The sequence below is a fragment of the Nycticebus coucang genome, chromosome 12 (assembly GCF_027406575.1).
Source record: "Nycticebus coucang isolate mNycCou1 chromosome 12, mNycCou1.pri, whole genome shotgun sequence".
Taxonomy (NCBI): Eukaryota; Metazoa; Chordata; class Mammalia; order Primates; family Lorisidae; genus Nycticebus; species Nycticebus coucang.
The window spans coordinates 32,986,034-32,995,401 of NC_069791.1; the positions used below are offsets into that span (position 1 = coordinate 32,986,034).

Here is a 9,368-nt window from a genome sequence, read left to right on the forward strand (position 1 = left end):
CCATGTGCTGCTCCTAAGAGTGCCCAAAGTGAGTAATTCTTCGTATTTAAGAAAACCATCTGTTATGACCTGAATGAAGTATAAAACTGGTATCAAGACTCCGTGCCCGTAGCTCAGCGGTTAGGGTGCTGGTCACATGCACCTGGGCTGGTGGGTTCGAACCTGGCCTGAGTCTGCTACACAAACAAACAAGCAAACGTAGCTGGGTATTGTGGCAGGCACCTATAGTCCCAGCTACAAGGGAGGCTAAAGTAAGAGAATTGCTTGAGCCCAAGAGTTTGGGGTTGCTGTGAGCTGTAACGCCATAGCACTCTAATGAGGGCAACATAGTGAGACTCTGTCTCAAAAACAAAAAAAAAAAAAAACTGGTATCAAGTCAGTAGTATCAGTTGATTCTTTCCAAAGTGATGGAATAATATGTATTTTCCTATGAAGTATTGCATGAAGTTGTTAAGTTGAAGGCTGATTCATGTTGCCCATCAGTTATGGATCTTATTGAAAGAGGCAGTCATTTGTACTTTGAAATGTTGTCAGGGTCTAAATAGCCTACAACCCTGACAACACATTCTTTCCCAATTTCTACATCACTGAATGGTTCCCCCTTTTCCCAAGTATGTAAGCTACTTTCTAAGTTTCTTCAGTGGCATTATTTTCAGGTCTTATTGCTGCTTGAAAGAATTGTCTTTGCTTTTACTTTTCATCTTTTAATTTCTGCAATACAACCTTTTGCACCTCTCACTGTAATTTAAAATATTTGTAGTCCTTATGAGTGTTACAATGCTGATGAGCATTGAGTGCCTTTCATATTGATATTGCAGTATCACAAAGCAAGCAAATCATCTTATCTTTAGCAGAAACAAGATGATGTTGCAATTTCCAATGCTCATTAAAAAATCTGTTTTCTTGGTTCCGCCCCTACAACACAGTGTGGTTACAGCACCAGCCACATACACTGAGACTGGCAGGTTTAAACCTGACCTGGGCCAGCTAAACAACAATGACAACTGTAACAAAAAATAGCCAGGCATTGTGGCAGGCACCTGTAGTCCCACCTACTGGGGAGGTTGAGGCAAGAGAATTGCTTCACCCCAGGAGTTTGAGGTTGCTGTGAGCTGTGACACAATGGCAGTCTACCGAGGGTGACATAGTGAGATTCTGTCTCAAAAAAAATTTTTTTTAAAAATCTGTTTTCTTCCTTTGACATTCTCTTGGTCCTCTTTGACATGATGGGCTATTAAGCAGGCAGAATTAAAAAAATAGTGTTGAGCTGTGCAACTATTCACAAATTACACTTCAACCAGAAACACAGTGCACTGCTGTCAAAAGCTGGTAACAAACTGGCCTCCTCGACCCCCACAAACTCTCACCAACCAGCCTCACACAGTAGTGGCACTGATCAGGCATGGGAAGTTAGAACTAACTCATGAGTGTAGCAGCCATCAATTTAGCCTTGTGGCTTACTAATGTTCTAATTGTGTTGGTCAATCTGAGAGGATTACTTCATTGAAACTTATTTTACTCTTCGGTATTTTAAATACATTCATTTAAAAAATGAAATTGAAACATAAAAGACAAGCAAAAATATATTAATAAAAATGAAAGGATTTGTTCTGTAAAACTGGGATTCAGTCAAAAGATCACACTTCAGGGCATAGAAAGCCGCACGTGACCTTCAGGCCGAGGGTTCCCCACCGCTGATCTAGGTATTATCTGTGGCTGCTTTCAATCTAACGTAAAGAGCAGTACTGAGTCACTGCAACAAATCATACAGTCCACAAAACCGAAAATATTTACTATTTGGCCCTTTACAGAAAAGGTTTACCAACCCTTGTTCATTTTTAATGAAAAAAGTAATTTGTGCTTTGGAATGAGTCCATCAAACCACTCACTGCCTTTCCTCTTGCCTTAGAAAATCTGTAAGCCTTGCCATTGTGAAGTATTTTGACAAATGTTCATCATAAAATAGAACCTCACTTTGGGAAGTGTCAGGTGTCAGGTAAGGGTGCTATAGGGAGCTCAAGGGCAACCAAAAAAGCGTCTAGACCCTTGTTGGAAAGAATTGTCTTTGAAAAATAATAACCTGCCATTGCAGATCAAGCTGACTTCCTAAGCTTGGTTAATGTACATCTACCACATGGAGAAGAATCTGTGTTCCACCCCAGCTAGAATTAGACTCTCCTGCCTTAATGCTGCCCGAACACGTCACTCTCTCTGTTAAAAGCTTCCATTTCAATTGGCCTTGTATTGTTGTGTGTGTTTTTTTTAACAGGTGTACTTCCAGACGGTGTTATGAACACCCCGTGGTAAGAAACTCTTTTATTCAGCCCTGTTGCTTCCATAGCGTTTTCACAAAGTAGATGTTGATAAATGTGACTGAATGAAGGACATTCATGCAAACATGAAAAATAGGTTTATAATAGCATTGATCTTATGAAACCAGGGGCAAAAGCTCAGCAGAGATTCTTGATACTCATAAACATGTTTTCAATACTGTTTATTCTCCTTACACTCCTATTTAATTTGCTTGTGTATGTGTACAGAAAGGAAGTCATCTCAAGAATGCTTACTATACAATAGCACTCTGTTGTTTAAAAACAAAACGAAATAAAACAATTCTCTAGAAAAAGAAAATGCCTTGTCTGAGGGTTAGCCAATTTCTCAGGAAGTTAGCATTGTTGTGGACCAAAATATCCTTCTAGACTTAGTTCCTTAACTATTATTCCCTTTACTGTAAAACTGTAGCAGGTAATGAATCCTATTTAGCAATCCAAGTGCCAGGTGATCCAACAGACCTCTGTTGTTTATTTGTTTGTTTCACCTATGTAAACTAATATTTTTAGTTAGGCTGGTTGGAGTCTAACTAGTCTAACTAAACAAAGCATCCCTAAGGTCCTTGATTTGTCTTTGTATGAAGTGGAGTTCTTGGTTATAAAGTGAGAGGAACAGTAGCTTGAATTAGCCTAATGAAAGGAGGCTGGAAGGTAGAGCCTGCTGGTTCATAAAATCCCAAGAAGAACATGAACAACCAACTGATGGTGAAAATTGGGATGCATTACAAGGGTATATGTGAAACTTAGTAAATGTGGAATGTAAATGTCTTAACACAGTAACGAAGAAAATGCCAGGAAGGCTATGTTAACCAGAGTGATGAAAATGTGTCAAATGGTCTATAAAACCAGTGTATGGTGCCCCATGATCGCATCAATGTACACAGCTATGATTTAATATAAAAAAAAGTTGGAAATGAAAATAAAAAGTGTATAATAAAAAAAAAAAGAAAGAAACTTGGGATGCAGCTCAGGAACAAAGGGAACCCAGGGCTCTCTCCTCCTTCATTTGGAATCTCTGCCTCTCTTGACATGCCACCCATTTTTTGTCCTTTGTAGACCAATAATTTCCCACCAGAAAGGAAGCCTAACCATACACCCCTCCCCACCCTTTTAAAATCTTACAGCTTTACTTTTAGAGAAGGAAACTCCCTTCTAATTGTAATTAGAAAAATCCCAGGGAAAAAGCTTGGGGCTGGGATCAAATCTAGCAGGAGACAGGGTAATAAAAAAAAATTTCAGCCCCTGACATAGCTGTGGGGGCAGGGGCAGGGGGAACAGGTGGAGAGAGACAGCCCCAGGAGAAGAGGGCTAGAAGAAAATTGGATTGGCAATTCCATAGGTGTTCTTTGCTCTCTCTTGGAGGGCATGGGCTATCCTATTTACAAACAATTTTTTTCTTTTTTTTTTCAGTTTCTGGCTGGGGATGGGTTTGAACCTGCCACCTCCGGCATATGGGGCCAGCGCCCTACTCCTTTGAGCCACAGGCGCCACCCTACAAACAAATTTTTAAGCTTCTGGAAAGATGAAGAAGAGGGCTAACAGAGTTATACATTTCACCTCAGAGAATAGGCTTTCATTATAACAGCACAAGTGTCTCCCAGCTAAAGGCAAGGAGAGGTAAATATTCACATTCATTTGAAGCACAGTGAATCAGAAAGCATTGAGAGAAACTCTCAGGACGTACCTAAAATATGTAAGATCTGGAATGGACCCCCCACCTGAAGTAAATACTATGAGAGGTTTGGTCTGTTTTCCTTATGTGAAAGGCTAAAACTCTGGGCCACATTGTGGTTTCTCCAAGTTCTGCCCCAGAACTACTGTTGGCCCATACAGGGCCTTTGCATAAATTAGAAAAGCCCCCCTCCACCCTCTGCCAGGCAGACCCAGCACCCACTTGCCTCCCTAGTACCCTGCCAGTATGCCTGGGTTGAGTGCTCAACTGTAGCCTCCACCTGGCCCTCAGCCAGGAACCATTGTGCAAGCCCCAAACTGCACAAGCAACTCCAGCAGCCCTGGCCTACCCAGAGGGAGGTAGGGTGGGCAGGCTGCCCTGGTTCAAAGGCAAGTACTTCCAGCATTAGGAAAAGTGAGGCTTATGTGGTTGGTTGGGTTTAGTGATTGAAGACAATAGCAGGAACAGGACAAAGGACTCTAGGGATGGATAACTCCCCTCTGGGTATGAGAGCAATAGAGACATCTCAGGGAGTAGAGACCCCAGCAGCAAACTCTCCTGGCTGAGCACCCCAGAACAACACTGGCTTCACTGAGCTTCTTGGAATGATACAAAGGGCAATAGTGATGACGGTCCACAGTTAAGTCTCTACCAATGAAAAAAATTGTTTTGCTCAAGAATTTATGTAACAGAATGCCTTAATAAAGATAAAATTTTTTGTTTCCTTTCTTTTAACCTTTGAAACACCAAAAGAACCCTCTTTTGAAGGATACGGTTGTGTGAGGATTTAAGGAAGCTATCCTTAGAAAAAGTAAGGTGAAGATTTAGAAGGCTGCATTCCAGTTTGTCAACTAGTCACTCTTTGAAGAGAAGCAACACCTCCATTGTCTTAGAAGAGGGAAGAATCAGTATATTTAGGGTGGGTGCCCAAAAGAAAGGCAATGGTCCCAAAGGAGGCAGAGAGGGAGAGGAAATAATCAGGAGGATGGATGGCCTACAGAGGTCGGATTCCAGCTGGGGATTGGTGTTCCCCTGGGGAGATCCTGGCACTATGATCAGGGATGGGTTTGCTGCCAAGTGGCCATCATGCCAGCACCTACAGCCATGGCCAGAAGAGGAGAGCCATCATCCTAGCACTGCAGTCCAGGGAGTAAGTGCCCAGGCAGCTTGCCATTTGCTGTTAAATCCCCATCTATTTTTGTGTTTAGAAAGAGCCTCCCGTGGATGTTCCAGACACTGTGTGAGTCAGAGCCTTGTTTCCCAAGTGCTGCTGAGACATTGAATTCATCCCACTCTCTCCCCCTGCTTCTTGTACTCCATTAGAGACAACATCCACCTGGCTACTGACAGACCAGGGGCCATCCGGGTGTCAAAGGCTAGTGACAGAGGACTGGGCACTGGTTACATGAGTATGTGATTAAAAGTGGCATTCAAATCACTAAAGTAAAGGATGGATTATTTACAAATATTGGAAAGGGGGCTGGACATGGTGGCTGATGCCTGTAATCCTAGTACTCTGGGAGGCCCAGACAGGTGGATTGCTTGAGCTTGGGAGTTTGAAACCAGCCTGAACAAGAGCAAGACCCCATCTCTAAAAATAGCCAGGCATTGTGGTGGGCATCTGTAGTCCCCACTACTTGGTAGGCTGAGACAAGTGGATCACTTGAGCCCAAGAGTTTGAGGTCGCTGTGAGCTGTGATGCCACAGCACTCTACTGAGGGTGACAAAGTGAGACTCTGTCTCAAAAAAAAAAAAAAAAAATGTTGGGAAGGCCTCTTTGTGTACTTTCCCTGGCAACAGGAGCCTGTTTGCTGTCTGTGATGAACGTACCCTGTTTTGCAAACTTTCTTACTCTCTGAACCTCTTTCTCTTACTCAAGAAACCTCGTTCCATGCTTGCCTTGAAAAAAAAAGTTGGGAAAATTGGCTAGTAATTCAAGGGAAAATAGGCTTGGCGCCTGTAGCTCAACGGCTAGGGCACCAGCTATACACACTGGAGCTGGCGGGTTCGAACCCAGCCTGGGCTTTCCAAACAACAATGATAACTGGGACCAAAAAATGGCCAGGCATTGTGGCAGGCACCTGTAGTCCTTGCTACTTGGGAAGCTGAGGCAAGAGAACTGCTTAAGCCCAAGAGTTTGAGGTTGCTATGAGCTGTGACACCATAGCACTCTACCCAGGGCGACAGAGTGTGACTCTGTTTAAAAAAAAAAAAGAGTTCTCTCACAATGGCTCCCTGCAGCCCACAACCGAATACTATTGGCTCCGTCCGGCTCAGCAGCTCAGTCTGGGGCCCTAGACAATGCCCAAAGCTCTCCGCACTCCTGCTCAAGTTCTCCCCAAGGCAGTTCAACTGAGTGCCAAGTCCAAAAACACTGAAACAGGGTGGCGCCTGTGGCTCAGTCGGTAAGGCGCTGGCCCCATATACCGAGGGTGGGGGGTTCAAACCCGGCCCCGGCCAAAATGCAACCAAAAAATAGCCGGGCGTTGTGGCAGGCCCCTGTAGTCCCAGCTACTTGGGAGGCTGAGGCAAGAGAATCGCTTAAGCCCAGGAGTTGGAGGTTGCCCAGGTTCACACAGTTGAGCTGTGGGGGCCACGGCACTCTACCGAGGGCCATCAAGTGAGACTCTGGCTCTACAAAAAAAAAAAAAAAAAAAAAACAAACACCGAAACAGTTCACAGGATTATTCAAGAATAATTGAATTATAGTCATTTCCAACAAGGATGGATGATCAAAATTATTCTTTTTAAAAAAAGAATTTTCCAAGTTAAACATGAAAGGAAAATACTGAAACCATGTGAACTCTGACAGGATAAAGAATCCAATATTTCACAGTTACTTGTAACGGAACTGTTGTAGGATTCATCACTTCTCATGCACCCAACTGGGAACATGGATGTTGGTTTTTCTCATTCTGCTGTTCAGACACTATCAAGAAGCCACTGAAAAAAAATCAAACAAAAAATTTCTCAGTGGGAAAGAAGGCGAATGGTGTATCTAATCCAGAAAAGTGGCATCCAATGATTTCGGAGTGAGATATAATAATTGTCACCAAGAGATTCTTCCTAAGAAAAATCCTGTTGCTGAGGAAAAGAGCAAAAAGTTGGATGTAGCCCGCTCTCAAAAAGTGGGTCTGGATATAAATGAAAATGCCAAAAGCTGTGATGAAAATGAGGATGGAATTGAGCAACATAATACACAATCGTTTAAAAATGGATCAGAATCCAGTTGGGTCTGTTCTCAAGTCAAACAAATTGAATGTTGTAAAGAAGTTATTTTAGATCCAGAAACTTCATTACCTCCAGGAAACTTCCATACTTCACAAATATTGTGGAAGAAAGTAGAAGCAGTCCCCCCAGATAAAGTCTTAAATTTGGCTGCAGAACATAGTGACTCTTCAGAAAAAGAACTAAATTTTAGAGTTCTGGATAGTTCATATGGAATAACCAAGAGCTTAGAAAATATTTACTGTGAACCTGAGGGTCAAGAATGTGAGCTTTCTATAAATCCTTTGCCAAAACCTCGTAGGACATTCAGATACTTATCTGAAACTGATATTTTGCCATATAAAGAAAGAAACTGTAACAAAAAATACTGTGAAAATAATATTTGTGCAGAATCTTCTTTGGCTTCTTCTCAGGAACCTGAACCAAAGAAATATGGTGGAAACATTAGAGGACAATCTAAAAGGAAATCCTTTGAATTTGAGGATATTCAGCACTTTCGAAGTAGAAATTCACAGAAGATGCGGGAAGAACTTGGAAGAATTTCTGGTTCAGCACTTTATTACACACAGTCTCAGGACAACGTCTATGAGGATATCATATATCCAACCAAAGAAAATCCATATGAAGATATTCCAGCGCAGCCTCTACCCATGTGGAGATCTCCTTCAGCATGGAAGCTACCACCCCCTAAGTATGCTTTCAAGGCACCCAAGCTTCCTCCCAGTCCTCAATTCCTTTACCGGAAGACTATGGAACCGAAAAACTCACAGGCTTATTTACGGTCAAAGCTAACAAAGGATACCACGGTGCCTGTCACATTAACTGAATGGAAGCTTTTCCGAGCTGGAGAAGTTGCAAACAGGAAAAAGAAAAATCCTCCAAGGCTTGTATTAAAAATAGATGACATATTTGAATCTAAGAGAGGGAAGAAGAGGATGAAGTTGCGCCCTTATACTGGAAAGGAAGTAGTGCCTCCTGTAAAAGGTGAAACTAGTGGGAACGAAAGTGATGCCAAGTGTCTGACAAAGAATCGCCACAAGCGCTTAGCACAACTGCAGCAGTCTTCCAAGAGGAATCCTCACTACCAGACCTTGGAGCGGGATCTCATTGAATTACAGGGGCAGCAGCTGTTTGAACTCTTTGTGGTGGTGTCTCTACAGAAGAAACCGTCAGGAATAAGCTATATTCCCCAGATCATACAGCAGTTCCCTAGCAAGGGGGATCATGGCTACAAGCAATCCAAAGGTACCGAAGAGAGGCTCAAAGTTATTCCCAAATGTTGTTTTCCTGACTCAAAGGACTGGGTGCCAACCTCAGAACTCAAGAATGAAACATTCTCCTTTGTACTGACTGGTGAGGATGGAAGCCGGTGGTTTGGTTACTGTAAGAAGCTCTTGGCAGAAGGCAAAGGAAAGCGACTCCCTGAAGTATACTGCATGGTTAGTCGCCTAGGCTGTTTCAATCTTTTTTCAAAGATTCTGGATGAAGTAGAGAAGAGAAGAGAAATGTCTCCAGCTCTTGTTTACCCATTCATGCAAAGTGTCATGGAAGCTCCCTTCCTAGCTCCAGGACGCACTATCACAGTTAAGAGCTACCTCCTGGGGCTGGAGATGGGTCCATTGAACTCTGCCGACCACTAGATTCCCGACTGGAACATGTTGATGTTGAATGTCTCTTTAAATGCCCAAGCGTCTGTCATCTGATCCAAGTCTGTGCTTCTCTCCTTTTGGAGTGTAGGGTAATCTTTGTTGCCAACAGCCTAAGTACTCTGTCAAAATGTGGCCATGCTGTGGTAGCCATACTGTATCCATATTTATTCAAACTTAGAAAACATCATAAATTGTATCACAATACAATGATGACTTGTACAATATTGTCATTATAACCTATTCAGTATGCAGGAATCTGAAGCAGACACCATTTAAGACTGGTGCTTTGTAATGTAATTCCTGCAGATGTGGGTCCAGGGAATAGAACTGAGCCTATGCCTTTTTTTATTAATGTTGATTTTACGCAGCTTACCCCAGTGGTACTCCTTCCAGACATCACCCCATTTAGTCTCTTCTTGCCCTGTAAACCCAAGGGAACAACTAATAACAAGGTGTTTATAAAATGGGGGTAGGAGAGTTTACTGTGAT

General features: G+C 42.7%; 1 pseudogene; it reads left to right on the top strand.

Moving 5' to 3' along the window:
• Window positions 1-6,895: 6,895 nt before the first annotated feature.
• Window positions 6,896-9,115, top strand: LOC128561912 (DENN domain-containing protein 2C-like; annotated as a pseudogene).
• The last annotated feature ends 253 nt before the right edge of the window (window positions 9,116-9,368 follow it).